The sequence below is a fragment of the Mugil cephalus genome, chromosome 9 (assembly GCF_022458985.1).
Source record: "Mugil cephalus isolate CIBA_MC_2020 chromosome 9, CIBA_Mcephalus_1.1, whole genome shotgun sequence".
NCBI classification, from domain to species: domain Eukaryota; kingdom Metazoa; phylum Chordata; class Actinopteri; order Mugiliformes; family Mugilidae; genus Mugil; species Mugil cephalus.
Window position 1 is genome coordinate 12327365 of NC_061778.1, and position 25883 is coordinate 12353247.

The 25883-nt window shown below is 44.0% G+C and overlaps 1 long non-coding RNA gene across 2 annotated transcripts; it reads left to right on the plus strand.

Moving 5' to 3' along the window:
- Positions 1 to 804: 804 nt before the first annotated feature.
- On the plus strand, positions 805 to 25307 carry LOC125012990. Of its 2 annotated transcripts, XR_007113346.1 has the most exons (5): positions 805 to 2819; positions 2930 to 3057; positions 24060 to 24225; positions 24296 to 24394; positions 25224 to 25307. It is a non-coding gene; the product is annotated as an uncharacterized LOC125012990 (long non-coding RNA). The 2 variants fall into 2 exon arrangements; XR_007113345.1 differs by lacking the exon at positions 25224 to 25307 and having other exon boundaries at positions 24296 to 24720.
- Positions 25308 to 25883: the final 576 nt, after the last annotated feature.

Genomic DNA, 25883 nt, shown 5'->3' on the forward strand with positions numbered 1-25883 from the left:
CATTCTGGCACAGGAAGAAAAAAATAAAAAGAGAGGGAGAGAGCGGCTGATTGGGAGTGAAAAGGGCAGGCCTGTGTGCACACAGGACGCGCGACCCTTGAACTCTAACCTTTAAGAAGTATCATGAGGGGAAGAGAGGCCGGGGATTTGATTGGAAGTCAAACGTGGGGATGGTCGACATCGCTTGACAGGCCAAAGTAGGGATGAAACCACTGGCGGTTGGCTGGGATCCCTGGATCAGTCACAAGTATGAGGAGGATTTGAAAAGTTTGGAAAAGTGAAACTTAATACAGCCATTCGACTCACGCTGCGCCCATTAAGCAAATTAATCCACTGTATAAATGTTCCTTTGATACAAATGTGACTTTCTCTGCTTCTCCTTGCGCGTACGCAAACGCACCACTAGGAGGCTGACTTGTCTCGCGCTACCCATCAACCTCAGCTGTATCTGGGTGAAGGAGGCAAACGCAGAGCGTGGACCTTAATTGATTCGGTCAAGATTTGGATGTCAGCAGTGAGACGACGCTTTAATCCCGCGCTCACGGTGAGATGAATGCGAGAAACGAGCATCTGAAGACTTTTCTCACTGATGTCGAGCTCCACTTCCAGTCTCACAGTTTGAAGTTGGTGGAGGAAATGGGTTTGACTAAACTCCAGAGATTTTGAGGAGGGGGGGTTGGGGAGGGGGGCTTACTCTGCAAAGTAAGCCGCGGAATAAAGACAAAGAACTTAATTAGAAGTCATTGTTGCTCTGTATTAGAGACGTGGTGCTTCACTGCAAGGCATGGCCTAAAAGTTCTGAGCTAGACAGAAAAGAGGAGGAAAGGGACATATAGGGAGGGGGGAAAAAAAGAGTCTGGTCTTATGATGAGTCGAGGCACGTATCTCCGCTCAACCGTGTCTTTCTGGGCTTCGAGCTCGCAGCTGCGGCGGCGAGTATTGAATTCAGATGCGCCCTGTCTCTCCGCTCCGGCCGCTACAGGTGGAAATGCTCTTATCAATACGGACTGTCCGAGCCTGACTGCGGGCCGATCCGTCTCATTGATGATTTTAGGTGCCCCTGCCCACCCTCACCTCCCCGAGGAGCCCGATTGATTAATGTCTGGGTCACACCGGTATTTCCATATTGATACCTCGATTGATGACGGCGCTTCAGGAACAAGCCGTATTGACCAGCTGGAAAGTGATACGTTTCAAAGCGCTTGGCGGACGTATTAATGCGTAATGGGCACAATGAGCGTCAGACGCGTGTATGGAAGCCGGGACATCCATGACGCGCAAATGCATCCCATAAATATAGTCTACAGGTTCAAATCAGCAATCCCAGATAGCCTGTGAAAAATCAATATCAATATAATGTCCTCATTACGCATAATAGCCGGGTAAAATATAGTTGCTGGAAGACATTATTAGTAGTACATCATTATTAGTAGTAGTTTTCACGTTCCCTTATTATAAAATAAAACTGATTACCAGGAGGAAGTTCACCAATTAAAGCAGCAAAACGGACCAATGAGGAAAGTTAATCAGGACTCAGATTGGTAGAAAAACAAACCAATAACATTATTTAATCAAAGCTGTGTACGTAGCGTGCACAGGCGTATTATTAAATAACCTTACTTTATTGCATTTATGTGAGTTGCATACCTTGAACAGTATCACGGCAAAAAAAATGACCACAGGGACGAGCAGGATCCTCCAAACAGTGTGAACAAATTAAGTTATATTTAAGATTCCAACGAATATCAGGACCTGTTATGTTGAATACCAATCAGCAGCATTTGGTTTCTATGAAAGAAGAATGTGCAAAACAGATCTGGCAATGAGTAGTGGGGTTTTCGCACAAGATGAGACAGCCTCAAATAAGCGTTGTGCCAGCTTTGCAGGTGCATCTTTAAGAAAGAGAACCTGCAAAGATATTTAAAAAAAAAAAAAAAAAACGATATACAGTAAGTGCTGCTGATATCCATAAAACCCGAAATGACTTTGTGGCTGTTTATCTGCAGTTATGATTTCCATATAAAGTTGTTGTTGTTTTTTTTTTGTCAGGTGTTTACATGGATTGTCAGCACGTCACTACTGCTGCTGTGTGATCTATTTCTGTGATATTTGCACGGTATCTTTCTAAAGGTGGCTGGATCTTCTTTATCGGGTCAAGTGCACATGCTGCATAATGCAGAACAACTCCACAGAGAGCTCACTGTTGTGAACCCAATTTTGCAGACACCCTAATTTAAAGGACAGGCAGACAACGACATGATTCAGTGGGACTTGTTCTGCTTGTTGTGGAGATTACTTTGGAGGCAGAGGGCATTGTGTGGAGATGATAGTTGGCGAGGAAAAAAAAAATAAAGCATTGAGCAGAACTGATCACACTTTGAGGGTCAGTGGTCGAAATGGGCGCTCGGCCTGCAGGTCTTTGCGACAAGGATCAAGGGCCCCGATGTATATCTGCTGATTACATCTCCTGAAGTGGAAAAAATGCAAATAATAAATGTATGAGCAACGTGCTTGTTTTTTTGCTTGATTAATTATGCCGTTTAATTCCAGATCCACCACGCCGCTCCACCGTATAATTTCCCAGTGGTCTTGGCTGTTTCTTCTCTCACATGCGCTCTCTCCTTTTTCTCCTCATTGCAAAATGAATCATGGATCCAACCGTCTGCACCCGGGGGAGAGCGGCGAGCTGGCGAACGGGCTGACCAATCATGAGCATCAGAGGCAGACACACAGACGGAGGGAGCCTTTTGTTGTGCACTGCGCTCATCAAGTTAGAAAACAACCACCGATTTGGCCTGAAGAAAATTAAAAGATGGAGTGTAAGGAGACAAAATAACAAACTTCATTCCTGTTTATCAATCTGTTTTCTCGCTCGTGTTGCATTAAATCTCCTCTCTCCCCCTCTCCGCCGTCCAACTTTTCCATTCAGGCTGCCCAATGTGTGTTTATCTGAGTGGGTGGCAGAATTTCAGCGCCATTCATAATGTCAACTGGGATCCTGACTGCTCTTCTATTCCCAGGCTGGCCAACCCTCTCTCAGCCTCCTGACAGTTCCAGGTTAGCCTTCTTTCCTCTATCCCCTGGCCCTCCTCTTCTGTTCCCTCCAGCTTTCCTCTCTAGCTCTCCCAGGGGCCCCACTGAGAATACTGCTCAGATCCAGGCCTCTGAGCCCCAAAGCCGATCCTAATCCTCTGCATCGATCGTCCTGAGAATTTCCTCCCCGGCACAGCAGGCCCCGCTCCCCGACACTCACACTCCTCGACCCTGAACAAGCAGCACATCTCGGTTAGAGAGACATAGAAAATGGGGCCAGGCGCATTACCTGTGTCTTTTCAGCCGATGGGTCTTGTTGATGTGATGTGTGTTATTGGATGGTTCTGGCAGGCTGCACGTTGCTCCTGAAAGCACTGGTGTTGCGGCCCCTCCAAATTCACTTAGACTTCGCTCTGATCTGCTCTATGAACTCTCAGTATTTCAAACTGAGCGTTCTGCACTGCCTTTATCTAACACGCGCTGCAGTCAGAAAACTTGTTTAGATCTTTTCGCCTCTGTATTTCTCCACGCAACTTATGTGATATTCATCTAGAGATGCGTGTGAGTCCGAAGGTACTTCTGAAGTTTCCAGGAGTTAGTTGCAGAGATTGCACAGTAGTTTCATTGAGATGAGTGAGTTTGCAGACCTAGGAATTGACAAATGGTTGAAATAGCTAAGGGCAATGATAAAACGATTAGAACAGATGGGTAAAATCAATGGATAAATAAATGTTTAAAGTAATGGGTTAATGCTAAAAATAGTAAGGGACCAACAGTTGTTCAGCTTCTGCCACTTTACATAGACACATAAGACAAACTTGGCCAAAACTATCAAAACTCAGACGGGATGTCTGAAAGAAAGGATGTTTGTGAGGGATTTATGGGGATCTGTGAGCAAGAAAAAGGAATATAGTATTCATTCATCCATGTATCCTCATCAGTAACTGCATCTCCATGAGGAGCTGGCTCTGAGAGCGACATGTTGTGTCGTCATGCTTGTACGGTGGCCTAGAACGGACAAATGAAACACTCCTTGTACTTGTTTATACACTGAAGTGGTGCCAGCTGTAGTTTTCTGTCACACGCTTTGAAATGAGGGGAATTCAGTTTAGTTGCAATCTGCAGCCTCGACACTAAATGTGGTGACCTTTAAAATGTACATACTGTAAATCAGGGGTCTTCAACGATTTTTGGACCATCCCAATCTGATGGAGACATTAAGTAGGGACGCAAGACCTACTATGTGTTGTATATTATACTCGGCCTAATGCTATTTCTAAATATACATTATCATCATCATTTTGCATTCATTGTTAAGCCATTCAAATAATAATACACAGGTTGAAATATTCTCCTTTTTTTTAAATTGATTGATTAATTAATTGACAGAATCAAGTTTTAAGTTAAGTTAAATGTAGCAGGGTCAGTGAATCACTAAGCCGTTTTGGTCTCAGAAATTGGCTGATGGGAGCGAGCTGCACTGTTAGCTTGTCTTCTGCTAATATTGTAGAGTGTGTTTGGGATTTCACCTGGGGACTGAATAGGCTCTCGGGCCAATTGTAATATGCGTCCTCGTGATTGGCTCAGCAGTGACAGAGACAGAAGCGTCCTACTGTGTACAGGAAGCTTGGATTGACAGGTCTCGGCTAGTGCTGTAAAAATGTGTTGACTGAAAGATAACGTCTTCTGCCACCATGTGTTGGATTCAAGTTAACATATTTAAAGAAATTTAAATTTCTGGGGGAAAATAAAAAAAATACACGTGAAAAAAATGTCCAAAGATTTTGCGACCCCCCTGCAGTACCTCCACGGACCCCCTAGCTATAAAGCCTATCCCGTGAATACATCCAAAAACGCTAAAGGAAGCCAACTGGACTTTCGTCATTCGTCCAAGTCGCTTATTCAGTTTTAAAGGACTGGTGAGGAGTTTAGTAACAGACACCAGCCAAGGAAGTTTCTGATGGGTGTTGACATTTATGCCTATTTAAACCCCAACTCCCCAACAGTCCTTGAAAACGGAAGAAGCTGCTTGAATGAGTGGGCGAAATGCCTTCAAGGAACCTGACAAGTCCGGTTGCCTTAAACGTTGTTGGTCGCACCGTGACCTGGACGACTGAGAACCTTCCCAGACGCACTCTACGCTTTGGTGTTTGCTGGTTTCACGGCTCACCTGTGAGGACAGTGGAGGTTACACAGACAAAAAGAAGTCAGACAACCACTGCACTAATATTAGATGAGTTGGACATAAACAATTAATTGCTAGAAACAGCTACTCTGTGGGAGATCTAAAAGGCAGATTTCATGACGTAAGAGCATTTCCATCCGTCATGCTGAGGAAGATGGAGTAATGGAAGGTGGTGTTGGCTATACAACTCTGGAAGATGAGAAAGCATCATTACTAGAGTCCTCCTGGGAAAGCTCTCAACCAACAATCTATCCAATGCAACATACTCGTTCATAATTTATTTACACGCCAAGCTTCCCCTGGACTCCGCTGTGTGTCTCTTCTGCTGCAAGAGTGGAGATTTTTTGGAGAGGTATTTTCCTCCGTACCTGTCTCCCCGTGAACGAGAACAGCGAGGCCGCGTATGCAGCGAAATAGTGGGTGATTAAACCTCATTCTTTATTAACACATTTTCCGCGTGGCTCGCATGCGGACTTCGTCCCGGTCATGAACGAGAGAGAAAATGTGGAACATTTGGACTCGTCAAAATGTGGCTCGGTGGGCCAGTTAGAGCGTCTCTGTCTATCCTGGCATTTGGAAGCCAGTGCAGATGGTAATGTATCAATACTCTTTTAAACAGGGCTCTGGGCCACATTTGTAAATCAGCCCCGGAGATTTATTTGGATTCTGTTTGCGGTCCTTCCTCGGTAAATAAATTACTTGGAATTGTGGTTTGGTGAATAACAGATGCATCATTTTATCTGCCTTTTGAATTTTATCGATCGGGATGAATTAAACACTTACCTTTTCTCCGTCTTTTTGTCTTTTTTCTGCACCTCTCTACTTATCATTCATTAGCTTTTTTTTCTTCTTCCTGAGTTGACCATGCACCCTTAGCCTTCACGCACACACACACAGCACACTCACGCACTCAGTTTTTGTAGCGTTTCCCTCCATCCCCTCACTCTCTGCCCTCTATACTTCAGTGCGCTGCTCTTTCCTCTCATACCTCTCCTCCTCTGCCCTTTCCTCGCACCCGCCTCCTCCCTTCCCTCACTCTTTTCTTCCCATTTTACCCTTGCTCTGTCTGCTCTCCTCTTGTCCGCTCCTTCCCCTCCTTCTCTCCTCTCTCCCTCCGTCTCTTTATTAATTTATTGGGTTGTTATTCTCCTTGCCTGGCTCTGCTAATGAAGGCAGGATGCAGATGAGGGCGGAGGTCATCTCCGTTGCGATCGACCCCACCGCCCCGCAGCATGGCACTCTGACTGGCACAGGTCATTGGCAGCTGTCAATCAAAACGCAGCCGTGCACGCATACATTCACGCGCACGCGTGCACTCACACACGCTATCCCTAAAATGGAGTCACAAATAAGGTTAACGGTTGTGATGGTTAACAATCGGCCCGACAAATTCAGGTTTCTTTGAGAACATAATTTGACACCTGGCTGAACTTTTTTCAACGCCTTAAAATGAATCACTGTCCTCATCATTATTATTATTTTTTTTATTGTTGTTGTTTTGCTCTCAGGTTGTTGCATTTTCACATATCATAATTCAAATATTAATTTGTCCATTAATTACACTCTAAAACGTGTAGTAGTTGAAGTAATGTAATGTTTTGCATGAGTCTCACTCAGTTTTCTGCTTTAGTCACAGCAGTGGACTTTTGTGGATTATATCAACATGAAAATACACTCATACTCAAGTGTGTGAGTTAAGGTTATTTAGGTTTTGTTTCTGTGCGTCTGACGTCATGATGTTTTTTCAGACATTTTTTTTCTAGTTGTCTTTTTTGTCCTGAAAGTCCTTTGGGCCAAGAAATGGCAATGTGCCATGTTATGGAAGCACACGGAGCATGTAAATTGAACTTCTTTTGGATATCGGACCTTCGTGTGGGGCACCACAGTGGCTCTGCGGTTAGCACTGATGCCTCTCAGCGAGAAGGTCCGGGTTCAAGTCTGCATGTTCTCTGGATGCTCCAGTTTCCTCCCACCTCCAAAGACACATTTGTTAGGGGAGGTGTGAGTGCGAATGGTAGTTTGCCTCCCTGTCCTGTGGACTTGCAACCTGTCCAGGGTGTACAAGGCCTCTTGCCCGATGTCTGTAAAAGTTACCTTTCCTGAAACCATATTATAAGGTTGTTAAGCAACAGCGTTTTGCAAATAATCAGTATTACAATAGTGGTATAATTCAGTAGAAAAAGTGGATGTGCCTTAAAATAAAGTTGTATGAATGTAAACATAAGTTGAAAAAACTTTATTAAATTGTATTTTTTTTAAAAAAAATTATAAGTTGATCCAACAATTTTCTTTTAGGATTAGGATTAGGATTATGACTAAATATTGACAGTTCCACCTGTTCCCGCTGCTTAGTAGATAACATGCTAAAATCATCCAATAATTTTTTGTATAAATTATTAGTTTTGAGCCATTGACATTGTTTGACTCTTTATACTGTCTATGGTTGGACTGGAGTGGACTGTTAGCTGTTGTGTTCAAAGTTCTTTGGTATTGTTTTGGTGTATCCGCGGAAAAAGTTGAGAAAAAGTGAGAAATACTCCCTTAGAGAATGTCCAAAAGTCCAAAAGCCTTCGACGGCATCATCTATACACACACAAATGCACTGACAGACACTGGCACGTATGCTGCATTTTCATGTCCATAGGTTAAAATGTTAGACCTGTGTTTTGTCTAATCTCTGCCCTGTCGGAACTTGGCCTTAAAACGGTGAAGACCTTTGGACAGCTCCTTCCATATCTCAGCCCTGCTCTTCACCCAGCATGTTAAGAGAGTGTGCGTGTGTGTGTGTGTTTGTCGATGCACCCTGCGTCCAGACATCTTGTATGCATGTCGATTTTGTTCGTTGTTATTGTTGTGAGTTTATTTGTGTGCTCAACCGTGTTCTTGAGTGTGTTCACCTGCATCTGGGCGTGAATGTGCAGGAGCGCGCAGCAATCGCACACACCCTCGAACACACACACACACACACACACACACACACACACACACACACACACACACACACATATCTCTATTAGCAGTATAGTAGTGTTAACAGTGTTATGCCATGCGTGAACCTCCCCACCTTTCCCTCATATCTATGCAAAGCTGGGGTCCTGTCAATCAGTCACCTTGGTGACATAGAGCCCCACCTCCCCAATTAGAGCTGACAGGGCAGGATTAGGAGGGGGGCGGGCCCCCGCCGACCTGCCTACGTGTCAATCACGCGCCGGGCATCCACACGCCTGTTTACTGTCAGATCCCATCTCCGTCTGTCAGACTGCACGGCAACCGTCGCCCAGGGAGGAGAGGAGGAGGGCGGCGGGGAGACAGAGAAGGGGGGAGGAGGAGATCTGATCGGAATTAACTATGCTTCTCCCCACAGACCGGCCGTGCTTTTAATTCATGAAAGGAATGAGAGGAAAGTGGGAAGAGAGGGAGTGATAGAGGGAGGAGAGCATTTAAAACCCAGAGCAGGGCCTTCTTTAGAAGTTTTCAGAGCGATGTTTCTTCTCTCCCTGACAATCACTTTTCTTCTCCCCCTAACTCTCCCTCCTGTCTTTCTCTCTGACTTAGTCTCCTTTCCAAAGGTGTGCTCCGTCCTACCTTAGTGCCGCTATCATTAACCTCCCTCTACCCTGAAGTCGTTATTTGACCCTGTTTTTTTTGTTTTTTTTAACTTGCACAAATGCGTATTTGTATTTTTGAGTTAGAGAGTTAAGGTCAATTCATTTAGTTCTGCACATGCTCATGCAAATTTGTGTCTCTGTTTCGGTACGTGTCTGGGGTTAGGGTCCTGCCTACACATCTACAGTATTTGAATACATAATGCTGTTCTGCTCCTCAGACCGCTCAGACCGCCTGCTCTAAGTGTCATGTGTGCAGAGTTCACGCCATGCTAATGGGTGTGTGTTTGCGCGTCTCCCTGGATCTGTGGTCGTTGGGGCTGTGTGCATTTCTTCTTTTGCAGGGTCTCTGGTGGTGGCCAAACTTTGACCTTGGTGCCCTCGCTCTAATCCTTCAGCAAATGAGGGTTTGCGAGAGGCTGAAGGGGGTGTTTGGGGGTCTGCGCAAGCCTCAGTTTTAGGATTAGAGGACCAGGGAGAAGGTCTCGGGGTTATGAGGGATGAAGAAGGAGGAAACAATAGATTGCTGGAAAGAATAGAAAGGATAATGTCAGCATTGTGTTAGTCACCTGTGGTCTCATTACCTCAACACGAGAGGTTGTGTTTTTTTGTTTTTTTTTACTGCTCTGTGTTTATTTGTTTTTAGTTAGCTCGATCAAAATGTACTTTTAGTTATTTTGGTGATATTCATAGAAAGTGAAGAATAAAGAAGGTTTTTATTAGTGTTTGATAGCTCCTGTATGTGGTGATTTGTTAGCCACTTTGCTTGGTTTCAGTTTTGGGTTGGCCCCTTTTTCTCTCTTTTTCTCTAAATTCTTAACCCAAACGAACACACTTAGTCATTGTTCTGCCACAGAATGAACTGTGAACCCCCAAAACATTTATACACTAGAGCTGTTAGCATTTGGGAAAGGAGTGTTGCAATGTGTTTGAGCTCTATATTATGCACTAGTTGTAGTCTTACCCATTCATTTCCTGTGACTGCTCATTTTTGACCGGGAACATCATAGGTGTATACAGAACACACACAAAAAAATCCAAATTTATTTTATGTGTTCTGAAGCCATGTGTGAACAAAGTCGTTGAATCTCTCTGACAAAGAGAGGAAATTAACCACATTTTCTTAAGAGAGAAAACTATTGTGTTCAGACCAAAACACAATAGGAAGGTTGACACTCATGATTTTCCTGGTGACTGGGGACATAATATTTGATTATAAATCCACAATAATATGTACTTTATCATCTAATGTTGTGTTAGACTTTTTTTTAATGAAGGTTCAAGATCCAAGATCACTTTATTCATCCCCGCAGGGAAATTGTTTTATCCAAGAGTCTCAAGACAACAGAGAACGACTCTTGTGAAAATTACAAGTTTTGAACTTCCTCGTCGGCCCAATTTATGTTATTCATGTATTTAGTCATGTTGATGACAAGGGTTACAGCGGAGTCTGTGATCCAACCTGGATATGGCATATCGCGTCGGGCCTGGGGTCATCCAGATGACATTTTCACGTGGATTTCATTTTGTGCAACTATTAAAAAAATAAAATGAAATGGTTTCAAAGCAGTGACCTTGGTAAGCATTGAGATAAAGTGCTCTGTGATAAATACAACAATATGTTTCATCTGATAATTTGTTGTGGTCAAAATAATCTCTATATTATCATTTATTTTTTTCCCTTAAAAAAACGAGTTGAATGAGCTGACATGACCTTAGGTAATAATGTGATTATTATTGTGTATTTATAGTTTTAGCCGAAACGAACACAATGGGTGAAGCATTTTGGTATAAATATATGCATATTGTGTTGATGGGTAAGTAACATCCACACAAATGCCAGGACCAAAGGTTTCAGAATATTGTGTTGTCAGAAGATGCTCAACGTTACTCATTTCTCCTTTCAGTGGTTTTAATGTTGTGGCTGATTGGTGTACGTGAGTCATCCTGCAATAGCAACTGCATAAAACATGTTTTCAGGTAACGTTTCAACTTCAGGCAGTCCTGCACAAATTGATGGCACGTCATCATTAACAGGTGGCGTTGCAGAAATTAATACTTTTAATCCATTCATCATGAGTTAGCTCGGCATTGATCATACATTTGATTGTACTTATTTTTTTTCCAGAATATTTACATAATTGAGAACATATTGAAGAATTCCTATTGACTGTGCAGCTGCGGCAAGTTTTCGCCCGCCGCCTCATATTTATCTCTGTTGCATGCTTCCACATTGTCTCTCAAATGCATCTTTTGCGTTGCATCTATATGACTGTCAGGTTGAATTAATAAACGTCAGCTTATTTGCACAAACTGTTTGTCAGCCATGATACAGTGCCAGGTTGACAGGTTTACATGTACCATGTCATTTCTGCTGATAGCTGTATGTTTTCCGTATTTGCTGCTACCAGGCATGTGTGGGTTGAACATGTTTGTGTGTGTGTGTGTGTGTGTGTGTGTGTGCGCGCGCGTGTGTGTTTGCATTAGAGATGCGTTGCATGGTTGTGTCTGAGACGCAGCTCAGGTGTCTGTTGGTGTCTGTTGAACGACCTCGCTGCAGGGAACAGGCTATCAGGCTGAGAGGGAGGCTATCATGTTAATTACTTTACACACACCCTGCCAGCCAAGCGTGCAACACAACTGCTGAGCTCACTCACACGGCCGCGCACACACACACACGCTTCCCCTATTTAAGCACAAACACTTATGCACACAAAATCATCCATCTTTCTTTCATTTTGTCGTTTCTCTGTCTCCCCACTCCCGCTGTTTGAAGGCCTTGGACATCAATTCCCTTTTGCTTTCGAGAAAGATTGTTTTATATTCTAATCAATTCAACTCCGTCCTGTGAAATTAATTGACATTCATTCAATGATTTTAAATTCCTCCGAGGCTGTTCTTTTGTTTCAGCCTGTCAGTGAGCTGCAAGTGAGATCGGGCTAAATGTTTTGTCATCTCGCACTCGAGGGTAAGGCGGCTCCAAAGCATGAGCCTGAGGTCAGCTCAACCTCCTCGCGGTCTCATCTCTCGCCGCTCGCGAAAAAAGGAGGAGGGCGGCGATACAGATTCGCGATCAGAAACTTGGGGCGAAGCTCATTCTTTTGTGGCAGCCTTCATATGTCTACTCAGGACCATATCCCACCCCCACCCCCCACTCCTGAATTACGTCAGGGGGTTTGAAAGGAGGAGTCCGGCGCTCTCGGTCCGGGGGAAACAGAGGCGTGGTATTGGCTGGGGCAGGTTGATGCCTTTAGTTAAATGATGCTGGCACGCAGAGGAATTGCTTTGGGAAGTTGTCATCCATCATGATTTTAGAATGACTCAAAGCAGCACTCTGCTTTTGGGGTTATGGTCTGGGATCCATGATTGATGTGAAGTGGGTGTGTGTGTGTTGGAGGGAGCAGTGAAAAGGAGACGGTGTGTATTTGTTTGCTAAAAATTAGCGATGACTCCCTTGTAGTAAAGATTTGAAGGTTTTTTTTTTTTTTTTTAATTTTGTCCTCTGATAGTTTTTTGTTTTGTTTTTGGAAGCTAATGAAGACACTACTGGTTACAGCTACTCTAAATAATAGTGCGACATTTTGTGAATCCCGCTATTTGGCAAAACGTCTGCAGCTATTTGTCTTGAAGGGAGCTCTGATTCCTTGAATGTATTTACCTCGTTTCGTAACCGAGCGCCCGTGCATGCGCCTGGATGCACCCCTGTGAGCGCTATCGTATTTCTTTAAGCCGAGGCATTTTGTCTGTCTTTGCCTTTCTCCTACTTCCTCCTGCTTTAAGGAAGTTAATTCTTCAGTTAGCGTGATCCCAATATTCAGGAGAGATCATGCAGAGGTCCCTCACAATCGATCTCCAATTAGCGAAGGCTTCCAGGGAAGACGGGGGATGACCGCTGTAGTCATTGTCAAAAGCGGCAGGCCGGGGTGGGTCTGGAGTCGAAGGTGGAGGTTTCGGGGGGGAGAAGGTAGAAAAAGCGAGGACGGATGGGAGGAAGCGGGAAAGCGAGATGAAAAGGTGTCGAGAAGAAAGCATCCAAGGGCTCCTGAGTGGGTGTAGGTGAGGAGGTGGGGTGTAGATGTTAGATGCTCAATCAAGCTGTGTGAGGACAGTGTAATTAATCCATTGAAGATGTCTGATTGCAGATGACTTTGGGAATACCAGAGTGGTGGCCGGGCCTGAGGGAAGGGGGAGGGCAGGAACAAGATGGATGCAGGGATGCGGGGAGAGGAAAAGCGGAAGGGCAAACGGAGGGAGAGCGTGAGATTAATTGAGACACGGGACGATACAGTACCTTTTAAATGAGAAGGATGAGTTTCGGTGACAATGTAGAATGAAAAAGGAAAGGGAGAAATAAAAAGAAAGAATTGATCATGTCTGGGTTAGGTCGGATCATCACTCACAGCGCGGTGGGGATAAAGACCCACACCAGAAGTCACATGTATGCAAAGAAAGAAACACGAGGCTGCTAACTCATCCCCGAGTTTCCCCTCACCGCTAAAAACACTTTCCTAAGAGACAAATGGGTGTCTATTCTGTTCTAATGCTAATATGCTTTTAAGGTAGTATTAGCTGGCAGAGGTTTGCTTTTATTTAATGGACTATTAATTTGTTTGAAGGCATTTTGTCTGGGGCTACAGTACAGAATTGGCTTGGCTTAAGCTCAGCTCCTGAACAACACGTGATTTACTTACCCACAGCTCTTTTGGAGACTAAGCCTTTATAATCTAATTAAATTTTATAAAGCTGAGTACTCATCAGAGTATTATGGCAAGTACTCGTCATACTGATACGGCGATTTTGCATCATGATTGAATGCTTTCATTAAGCGGTTTTTATTCATGTTGGAATGTGTTTTAAGCCGCGTTCACTTTGCGTTGCAGCGTGTGGGTGATGGCAAAGCAAACGTTGTCAGGAAGAGAAAAACAGTCAACTGTGTTGGGTTTTCACAAGGCGTCAAATCTCTCTTGCATGCTGGTAGAAAATGCTGACAAAAGTCGGATCTCCTTAACTTCTTCCGTGGCAGAGGAGACTAGATCTGTCTTGTCAGTTCAGTTCAAATGGGTGCGCACACCTGTACAAACAGTGTAGACCACAGGTCTTCAACAGGAGGTCCGTGACCCCCAGGAGGTCGCAAATCTTTGGTTGATTTGACATATTTATTTTTTTTTTTTTAAATTATCCCCCACACATTTAAATTTCTTAAATTTTTTTAGTGAAGGGATAAATGGAGGCAGGAGACATTATCTTTCAGTCAGCACTTCACTCATTCAACGATACAGACCTGTCAATCTAAGCCTCCCGTACACATTAGGCCGCACCCCTGTCGCTGCTGAGCCAATCACAAGGCTGCAATTGGCCGAGAGCTATTCAGACTCCATGTAAAATTTTAAAAACTTGAATCTGTCATTTGTTTTTGGTTTTTTTATCTGTCAATTGTGTATAATATTAAGGTTCGTTTATGTTTATGGCAATATTTGAATCCGTGCATTATTTGAATAGTTTAATGTAGAATTCAAAATGATAGTAATATATATTTATAAATAGCACTAGGTCGAGTTTAATATAGAACACATATAGTAGGTAGGGGGTCCCTACTTAAACTCTCATCAGTTTGGGGTCCTTGACCAAAAAAATGTTGAAGACTCCTTCTGTAGACTGTAAGTAGTGGGACAGTGATTTACCTTTACTATTTATCACCCTTCATCCTTCAAGTGTTTCTATTTCCATTCTGATATTGAGTGTGTTGTTTTTGTCCTTTGCTTTCGTTATTCAGAACCTTGTGATGCTGGTTCTAGAAAAGTGCTTAACTAAACTATCTTAATTACTGTCTAATTAAAGCTGCTCTCAGCTTTAATTTACTCATGTCAAATGGTCAGCATACCACCTTTGCCATTTTGTGGTACATGTTCTTTTTGCTTATTTGGGGACAGAAGCACATGAAAGCAAGTTTACGACTTGTGTCTTTGACATGTTATTTGAAAAGTTAAATTAACCAGTCAGAGTACTGAAATATCCGTTCTCGGGTTACATCCACGTGTTAACAGTGTTCTTCAACTTTTTAAAACCAAGACCATCTTCAGCCCGGCAAGTATTTTAGCCTGGATTTAAAAATAATCTCCTTCCTCTCCTCGCCTTCAACGTGTGTTGTTGCTATGAGGAGGGTGTGCCTGGTCTGGTCCAGATGGGTGATACGTGTCTAAATAACATCCACACAAATCCATAGGTTCCCCAGCAGAACAATGCTGTATACTTCTCCTGTCAGTGGTCATAATGTTATGGCTGATCACTATATATTCTGAGTCACTGAAAACATAATCAGTAGTGCATTTGGATCAATGAGGCTTTAGGACACACACAATAGAATCAAATGACGAAGAGAATTTAGGCCTTTTTTTATTTTTTATTTTTTTTTAACAATGTTTGGACTTAACTAATCTGTGCCTGTGCCGTCCTTTCCAAAACTCTCCACACTAATGCACGACTCTGGCGTTGAAACAGTGTCAGCAGCTTTTCCAAAATTCTGTTGTTTTGTTTTTTGTTTTTCTCTATGAGTCCAGTTGGCCTGGAATATGCTATGACCTGGACGACTGAGAACCTTCACAGGCGCATTTTGAGGTACTACAGAATACACACTATGAATTCACAGTGCAAAAGACTTAACACCTTGAAAGTGAAGGAAAAAAAAAAAAATGAACTTACCCTTTGGTATGTACCACGTGTACCTCATAGATGGACACGCACGCAGTCGATTTAGTTGCTTCGGTCTTTTCGTGTAATCTGAGACTGACTCTGTGATATTGAAATCAGGTCTCTATGGGGCACGAGGCGTTTGAGTAGGGCTATCTGTTACAGAACCCCTTGTTCTTCATTTCCCTCAAGATCGCTCTTAGTGACACTGGCAGCATGTTTGGGGGTTGTTGTCTCATGCTCCGGGATGATGCCGAGACCAATCTCCTTGAAGATGTGTTGTGAGGGGAAGGAAACTAAAGATCTAAAGTGCCTAAAACTTTTACTGTATATCATTCTGCGCAGTGAAGGTCAAACATCCCGGTGAAATGTAAGCAAAATATATTTTTTAAGTGGAAAACTACGTGTGAATAAAAACACATTTAATAATTGGAGGCCGATCCTTAGCAGGTAAAGACTCTAAGTCAGCAACCCACAGACCCAAGGTGACATTTGATTTACTCCGGTTAGACTCTTCTACGTCTGCACTGCTTCCGCTTTCATTTTACCTGTGTCAGGGATCGTTAGAGGACAGAGTGACTTTACTGGTTAGCAATCCGAGTTTGCAGAATAACCTTTTGGTTTACAGTTCATGGGCTATTTAACTCATACAAATACAAACGCCCTCAAAGCCCTTGCAAGCAGGTCGAGCACTTGAACCTCGTTTAAAATCCAATTTTGAGTACGGAACCTAAACAATGTAATCACTGTCCTACTACTTGAAATGAAACGTGCAGTACATTTGTCACCAGTGAAGATAAGGGAGTGAATGAATGTCTTTTTTTTTATTTTTTTTTTCTTTCTCCTGACCGTTGTACAGTCTGAGAAAAGATGAAATATCATGTTTCGGGCTTGGCTGTGCTCCTGCAGTTCCCCTCCTGTACTCATTTACTGCAGGAATTACATTTAATAATTAATGCAAAAGTGCAACCTTTAATACATTCGATAAATAATTGAAAATGAACATGGTACTATTTTGGTAGATTGCTTTTTATGGTATGCGCGGCATTGGCCGTGGTTTATTAAAATCACCATGGCGACGGAGAAGGAGTTTCCCTTTTGACCTGACAACAACACTGACCTGTGGGACAGAATTTACTTTGGAGTGACTCAACGTTATTGTCGTAGACTTTAAACCAGGGGTCTTCAACATTTTTAAGTAAAGATTAAGTAGGGACCCCCTACCTACTATATACGATCTATATGAAGCTCGGCCTAGTGCTGTTTATTTTTGCTATAAATATACATTATTACTATAATTTTGGATTCAATATTAAGCTATTACATTTTTTTTTTCAAACGTGCAACTGGCTTAAACATAAATATACATACAACTGTATATATACAGATATGAAATTAAAAGACAAAGAAAATTAAACCAAGCGATCCATTTTGTTGAAGTTGGCTGATGGGAGCGAGCTGCACTGTTAGTTTTTCTTCTGCTAACATTGCAGCGTGCTTCTGGATATCTGACGGAGAGTCGTGATTGGCAAATTGGCATCAGCAGCGATAGGGGCGGGGCCTACTGTGTACAGGAAGCTTAAATTGACAGGTCTACTGTGGGACTTCAGCCTCCATTTATCCCTTCACTAAAATATGTTGGATTCGTGTTAATGTGTATTAAAAAAAAAGTGTATATAAAAAGTTCCTAATCAACCAAAGATTTTGCGACCCCCCCTGCAGTACTTCCCCCTGTCGAAGACCTGCTTTAAACAAAAGGAAATCATTTGAGGAAACATTTATTGGTAATGTATTGATTGTTGAAATGAACTGGGAAACTGTGTATTTGCAGCCTTGGTGTATGTGATAACAGTAAAGAACATGCTTTGTTTGTGCATGCGTGTAAATGAATTCTCTTTGTGTTATGCATTATTGACAGATAAATGTGTAATGTCACTAAAGAAGGCGCGCACAAATACCTGCTAACACCATGATACAGTATGCTCCTGCTGCTGCTCCTGCTGCATGACTCGTTTCTGGCCCTCAGGGCTGGAGCGCTAGGGGTTTCTTAGGGATGGTGAACAGAGCTGGGGCCACATGAGGTCCTGAGTCAAAAAAAAAAAAGGGAAGCGAAAGGAGACACAATACAAATTAGTGGCGAGAATTATAAACAGAAAGATGACAGCGTGAGATGGAGTGATTGGGAGATACAAGAAGACTGCGGGGGAAATTGTCCAGAATGGAGAAAAACAGTGACAGGCAGTGGCAGAGTGGAGGCAGAAACGTAACAGACAGACTCAAGGAGAGCGAGGGAGAGAGAGACAGGCAGAGACAGACAGAGGGAGAGATAGACAGTGACAGAGGGAGAGATAGACGAGCTGTGTGAGGATGCAGAGAGTGTCCCCCTCTCTCGGCTGCTGCCAGAGGCAAACAGACAGCCTCTCTGCTGGTGGAATGCTAATGCAACAAGCTGCTACTCTCTTGTCTTCCCGCCCTTCTTTACCTTTCTTCTTTTTTAACTCTCCTCTGTGCAGAAAGTTTCGAGACTATAGACAAAAGCGTTGACTTTGATAATGGAGACCCCGACTCTTTCATATTATTTGCGCTGGGCGGACCCTCCTGCAGACGTCGGCCTCGGAGAATCAGCACATTCTCGCTAGGAGGAATGGTTTCAATGGGCGGCTGGTTGTGTGTGAATGTGAGCGTGTGTTGGGGAGAATCTTAGATTAGGTATTATTTGACCTTTCTCCTGCTCCTCGCAACCTCTAAGTCTTACGCTGACTTCATGTTTGTCTGAAGCTCAGTAGCCATGGCTACCGTGGTGTCGGCGGCGGCGGTGGTGGTGGTGGTGGTGGTGGTGGTGGGGGGTCGCAGTGTCAGGGGCCAATCACAGGTCAGCCAGTCGACCTCTCTCCGTCTGCGTCACATTCGGCCGACCTCTGACCCCCAGATCTGAGCCTCAGCCCAGACCAAGAGACACAAAGCGGTTGTTTTCGGGACGACAAATGTCTCCGGGCTTTGTCGTCCGGGGCGGGTTGTTCTTCCATCATTCGAGACACTCGCGTCGCATCACGCGGAGAAATGCCCGCGAGTAAAGACGACGGTTATTTTTCCTCCTGAGCTCCGCCACATTTTCCTTCTGCGTTGACAGCCATCACTTCTCAACTTCAGGCAGGACATAACCTTGAGTGGAGCAAGCCGGTTGAGCATGCCCCCCCACACCAGCACACACACACACACACATTTATACAAACACACACACCTTCCCAGTCTGTGTGCCCGAGCGTCGTCTGTCTGTCTGTCTGTCTGTCTGTCGGTCTGTCTGCGTGGAGTTTCTGAGAAATGGTGGCACACTCTGAAGTGCGATCCATTTAGATAGCGGCGAGGTTCTCCCCCTGCGCGCACACACGCACGCACACTTACCTAAACACACACCTCCGCGCGACAAACACACAAAACTGTGTGCGCACGGTCGCAAAGAAACAGAAACAGATCTGTCTGCACACACACACACACACGCGCGGCAGTCTCTTGACACGCACTCGCTTGGTTGACAAGTCATCTCAGATAAGCCTGAGTGGCAGCTAGGGAGTGTTGACTACTAGTGTGTGTAGAACACTCGCCAGATATCGCCACCTTATGATTTTTGTGTAGTATTTATTCAATCAGATTTCTATTATTTACTTTTAAAATAACAGGAATGCATTTGTAGAAGATATGCAGCAGATGAATTCCCCCTCTTTCTTTCTTTTTTTTTTTTTTGCTCTTCCAGTTGAGTTCATCTTGTGCGGCGTCTATTTTTTTTTTTTTTTAAGGTGCTGCTTCCCCTCTGTTTCATTTTGTCTGTTAATTTCCCTGTCACCTTTTTCTATCTCTGTTCAAACATATTGCACCGCCTCTGTCATCTGGTGAGAATCTTGTCAGTTTTTTTCTGCAGTAGATGTATGTTGAAGCTATATTTTGGGGATTCAGGCCTTGTATACCCACTCGCTTACACTCACCCCCTCCTCCTCCTCCTCCTCCTTCTCCTCCTCCTCCTCTTGCTCTACCCCCAGGCCTCCCCGTGCTCCATTCCTCTATTTTCTTATCTACTTTCTTCTCGTACTTGCTCCTCTATGTCATTGCCGAATCTCTGCTGTCTGCTCTTCTCTGTCGTCTACCTCTCTCCATTTCTTTCACACACCCTCTTCTTCTCTCTCTATCAGTCTCTCTATTCTGTGACTGCTCTGGCTGGTCCCCCTGTGGCACACCGTGTCGTGTCCCTAATTTATTTATAATTAGTGCTCTTTGTCGGGATGCGCGGGGAATGTTAAAGTACACGCCACCTCGCTCTGGGTACAAATGGGCTGGTGTTCCTCCGTCCTTTTTTCGCCTGCCCCAACTGCCCGCCCGACACAACCGCTGGGATGGACAGAACGTGCACCCGAAAGCCCGACACGGACTCCTGAAATTACGACTTCGCTGCAAAAGACGGAAGAGAAAAAAAGAGCTATTCTAACAAATAATTTCTGACTACGCCCGAGTCTTAAAAAAAAAAAAAAAAAGTCAAAACATTTTGTAATGATTTCTGTCATGATTTTAAAGAGCGTCTGGATTTTACAGCAACAAAAGAGAGGGCAGGTTGCTGTTCTGCAATCTGCGCGAACGCGACTTTAAGTGCATATTTTTCACCCGTTCTGCAAAAAAATAAAAAATAAATAAATAAAATGAAATAATAAAACACAAAACGACTCAATAAAAGGGAGAGTTTACACCGTGACTGACACCCGCTGAGATACAGATACACGTTGTCAGTGCACTCACCTGTGCAGCGCCTGAATGCAAAACAGAATAACAAGATGGGACAACATGTAATCTGAAAGTGTAATTTATTAAACATCCTGTTGAATTTTAATGGCCGTCAACCTGTAAAAGTTGACTTGTTTTGGGGGATTGGAGCAGCGGCAACAACAACAACCAAAAAAAAAAAGATATTTTTTATCACACCACATTAACGTCAACGCCGCCGTCACACGTAACGTACACGGGCAGAAATGACGGCGCTGACAGGACTCGCAGTGTGTGTGTGTGTGTGTGTGATCAGCCGGGAAGAGCTTTTGTCCTTGGGCTGAGAGGGCACCTGGCTCCTCTTCCTGTCCTTGTGATCTCTCTGTTCCCTCTCTCCCGCGCCGCTCTATCCTTTCTCTATCTGTCTCTTCCTCTCTTCTCCCGGCTTGGATCCCTTCATCCCCCCATCTCGCGCTCTCCCTCTCCTCTGCCCAAGGCGATGCCGTCCTGCAGGCTTTGATCAGGGGGCCGGGGAGGAGAGAGGAAGTGGGTCAGAAAGTTGTGCTGGAGACTGCAGGAGAACAAGGCTGGAATATCGAGTAGGTGAGGCTGGGAGAGGGAGAGAGAGAGAGGGAGAGGGAGAGATGGGGTAATCTAGTGAGAAAGTGATAGAGGGAGAGAGGGGGAGATAGTTGGAAGGGGGGGGGTAAAGAGAGAGGGAGGAGGGGTGAAATGGGGCAACCGTGAGACATGGAGGGAGGGAGGGGTGCTGCTGAACTAAACGAGTAGAGGGAGATAAAAAGAAAATGAAGAAAGCAACAGGAGGAGATAGAGGAGAAGGACGTGGGAAAGAAGAGGTGTCTTCATTTACCGAGAGTAAAAAAAAAGAAGACAACACATTTGTCTTGAACGTGATGCTCAGCATTTAAACAGCAGGTTGGAGGATAAGGCCCTGTTTTAACTAATCTACACAGTGCAGGACAGATAGTTCAGCTCAGTATGCACAGGCCTATGTGTGTGTGTGCGTTGGTGTGTGTGTGTGTGTACTCTGGCACTATAGCCCTGACTGTGGTTCTTTGTTTTTTTTTTATTTTTTTTTTTTATAGATCATTAAGATGCATGGTTTATTAATATTCAGATCAAACCATTAATATTCTCAGAGTGTTTCTGCTCTCCTTGTGTCGTCAGCTCACCTGGGACTGGGGAGGGCAGAGGGGGGGGTGGGGGTGTGGGGTGTGGGGGAGTCAGGAGAGGGGGTTCAGATGTGGGAGGAGAAGGGGGCAAAAAAAGAGGAGCGCGAGGGGTAAATGAAGGAGGGACGACGGCAGACGAGGGACAGAGCGGGAACAATGGAAACTTGTGGAGGCGAGGGGGAGCAGAAGGTACAGTGTAGGTGGTGGAGGTCCTGCGAGGGGTCGGGCGTATTGTGATGGACAATCTGGTTGCGCGTGGCGGCGAGGCGGGGGTGGGAGGTTGGGGTGTTTGGAATGGTCCGCCACTGGGACTGCGAGGTGAGAGGGGTGAGGGATTTTAATGGAGAGATTGGAAGCTGTGGGGTTTTGGTTCTGGAGTAATTGGGCCAATGGGAGGCTAACCATAAACACACACACACACACACACACACACACACACACACACACACACACACACACACACACACACTTATTTAAAAAAAAAGAAGACACGTCCATTTGCACTTTGTTGCATATTATGAAGAGTCACATACCGATTCACACACACGCATGTGACGTAAACCAATAACACGTTCATACATAAAACTCATCACGGATACATTAAAAGGAAACATTTAAGGCAGCAACCAATTAATATTTTATTTAACCTGTAATAATTTGACAGTTTGAAAAGTTGAAATATGTATTTCACTTAAAACAAAGCATTTAATCATCACAACTGAGACACGGTATTCAGAAACTGGCGTTTTATCAATGGCCCTTAAAACAACAATACATTGATTATCAAAAACTACCAAGTCGGTTAATTTAAATACTCCTTTGTCTCTTGTATGCACACATTTAAAGGTGCACACACAGCCAGCACTCCAGTCAGTTACGGATACATTCAGGCATGCACAAAAGCGGACAGCAAATTAAAGTGGTAATTACTTTTAAGCCCAGAAAGGTGAAGGATTGTATGGCAGGGAGCAATGGGTCACTGTTGAATAGAGAATAGCGGAGAAGGCAGACAGTGTGAGAGGCAGATATGCATCTCAATGAAATATGGAGGAGCATGCTCAACAAAAGGACGAAATGGCTCCTTAATGGCCACATGCCCTCAAAGAATTATTGTCTGATAGATTTGGAATATTATCTACTCCGTGGCGGTTATCTTTAAACACCCTTTTATGCTTATCGTCCATGTGAGCGGCTGTAGGAGAAGGTGAAGAAGAAATACTTGATAGCGTCTCTTTAGTCCAGCAAATACTCCTCAAAACTAGTAAACTGATTTTTCTTTCTTTTTTTTTACGTGTAAAACTGAAGGAGTTCCCCTTTAAAATGAATCGCATGATACTGCTCCACTTATTAGCTGACTATGAAGGCTTATAATATAATATATTTGTTAAATTTGCTGATTGTTTTCATTGCGTGTTGTGTAGATTCAGACCTTAACATCAAGTGTTTATGTGACTGACGTAGGCCGGTTTATATTTGGAAGTGTTTCAGCAGGGCAACTTCATTTTTATTCACGTCACAAACACAGTGTGTTTAAGCTGGAAGGAGTCGGCCAGTTTCTCCGTGTTTACTTCCTGCGGAAACAAAAAGTAGTGTGTGTTAGGTCAGAGGGCGCGTTATAAATTTCATCAGTCTTTAACATAAAACTGCCACGTTTTTTTTTTTTCCCCCCCTCCTGTTGTTTCATGACCTCAGCTTAAATAGCAGTTTTGTGTGTGTTTTTTGTGTTTGAGTAAATAATGGTCACCTTAGACCCAGAAATGTTAGAAAAAAACATGGTTTCTCTCCACAACTTTGAAGTTTAGATTTTTGTGTCCAGTTTTGGGTCAGAGCTTATACTCAGTTCTCAGTCTTTTGTTTAATGTCAGTGGCATTCTTTGCCTATTTAAAACATGGCTTTTCATTTTATTCTATTTTTATAAGTGTTTCTCAAACACAACGAGTTACTCTGTGAGAAAAAAAATTATACAACAGGTTATTGTCATTAGGTCATAAAATATGAGCTTTGTTGCAAATAAAACTACCCAGGAGTAAATAAGAATAAAGGTTTAATGGTTTCATGCATAGCTCTTCAACAGGCACTTCGCGACGCCTAGAGGGTCAGTCGAGGTACTGCAGGGGGGTCGCAAAATCTTTGGTTGATGAGACATTTTTATATATATTTTTTTAATTTTACCACACAAATTAACATTTAATTAAATACACATTGACATGAATCCAACTAATTTTAGTAAAGGGATAGCTTAACATCGAATGCAAAATGATAATAATAATAATGTATATTTATAAATAGCACTAGGCTGAGTTTAATATAGAACACATGTAGTAGGTGGGGGGTCCCTACTTAATCTCTTCATCAGTTTTGCAGGGTCCTTGGCCTGAAAAATGTTGAAGACCCCTGGTTTAATACATATGTTTTAAATATTGCCTGTAACTTCAGACAAATCTTTTATGTTTTTACACACCTGATGTTTTGACCTCAATGTTTTACGCATCCATCCAGTCTATGGGCACCGCACATTTCTTCCCAGACCGATTATGCTTACACGTGTTCATTTGCCTTAAAGATGCTCATATTTCTCCTATTGCTGGCCTGTTTGCTCTTCCCTCCAGAACAGGCAGTTTCCTGTCACCGCACTGAACTGACCACAGCCGATAGCATGTGTAGACAGGCGGAGAAACAAGGTCAGACATGGGTGTGACTGTCTCGCTGACTGCTACAGTCGTCACAATCTATTCCTCATCCGTGTGCTGATCCGCGCGCAGAGGAACACACTGAGTAAGGATTTTTTTATTTATTTATTTTTTTAATTCACCGACTCGATTTAATTACGTTTCTCATTCATCAGGCCGGGTTTATTCTCCAGCTGCAGGTTGTGTTGCTTCCAGGAGCGCCCGGCATTTGTGATGGGAACACCTGTAATGCTGTTCGGCGAGGCAAGCCTCCGGTACCAAAACTCAAACACACACTGTCACACACACACACACACACGCACTCACGGAGTCAGATATTCCCCGCAAGTCTCCTTCAAGGACGCCTGGGGAAGACTTGGAGGACAAAATCACACACTCCCTCTCCCAGTGTCTCAGACGCGCTGCACTTCTAATGCAGACAGAAAGCCTCCTCCAAAGAGACTATAGGCACACACAAACTCTCTCTCCCTCCTGTGCAGGCGCACACTTAAATACACAAACACCCCAAAAGGCCCTGCCACCTTCCCGTCCATGTGAGAAAAGCGGGACATTTTAGCCTGTTGTCTCCCCTATTTTCGCTCTCGCTCGCTCTCAGCTGTTTCAAGATGTTGAGAGTGTGTGTGTTTGAAACAGAGGGGGCTCACTGGGACTCTTTGACGACCTCATTCACTCCTCCCTCCCCTCTCCCCCCCCACCACCACCACCCCGGTCCTCGCCATAGTCGACGTGCCCAACAATGAGGCGGGAGGGGTGGGAGTGGAACAAAAAAAAAAAAAAAAACACTGAATGCGTCTTCATTTGCCTGAACTTTTCACACGTCTCTTCCCCTTTGTTGCCGGCCGCGAGTTCACTACCAGCGCTGCGAGCCCCTCGGCCAGTTTCCGCTGGCAAGACAACCAACCAAAGCAGCACTTTCCCTCCTCCCTCCTCTCCCGCTAAACCCCCCCCACCCCTTCCCTCGTTTCCACAATGTTAAGCCCATTTTTAGCTTGACATAATCTGAAATGGTACTTAAGTGAATTTATGTCTACCTCAGTGCATTAACTTCTGCTATTTCCTCCTTTATGTTGCTGTTTTTTGCAGCGGGCGCAGCGGCGGAGGGAGGGAGAGATTTGAAACTCAGACCACGGAGTAGACGGCCTATCAGTATTCAGTAGAGAAAGTGAGTGATGGAGGGAGAGAGAGAGAAAGGGAAAGGAGGAGGAGGGGGTGATGTATCAATATTCTGAGTAGTGTTTGAGGGCAAGGGGAACGAATAGAGGGGAAGGGGAAAGGGGGGGTGAGGAGGAGGGAGGGAGGGAGGGAGATTGGTGGGAGAGAGAGTACTTGAGAGAGTCTCCGAGTGTGATTATTTGTTCACATATAGCTTGCATGCGTGTGCATCTTTGATCAAATGTGTTGTGATTGTTTGTCTTAGCAGGTGTTGTCTGTAGACTCCCCCTTCAGTCAGTGGTGGAATGTAACTAAGTGCATTTACTCGAGTACTCGATCTAGATTCACGGGTACATTTTACTCTTTGGCTCTTTACAGACTTTTTTTTTTCTGAATGGAAAGGCAGCAAGTCCTGATCTTTTCTCAAGAATTCAAATATTTATTCGGGGAACCCACTTTACACAGGCTTTTCCTCCCATGTATTACTACCCTTCTACCTCCATTACAATAAATAAAAAATAAAAAAAAAAGTTAGACAAAACCCCCTCAGTATTGAATGTTCAGGCAGTAGGTGGTGGTTGGGGGCGCGGC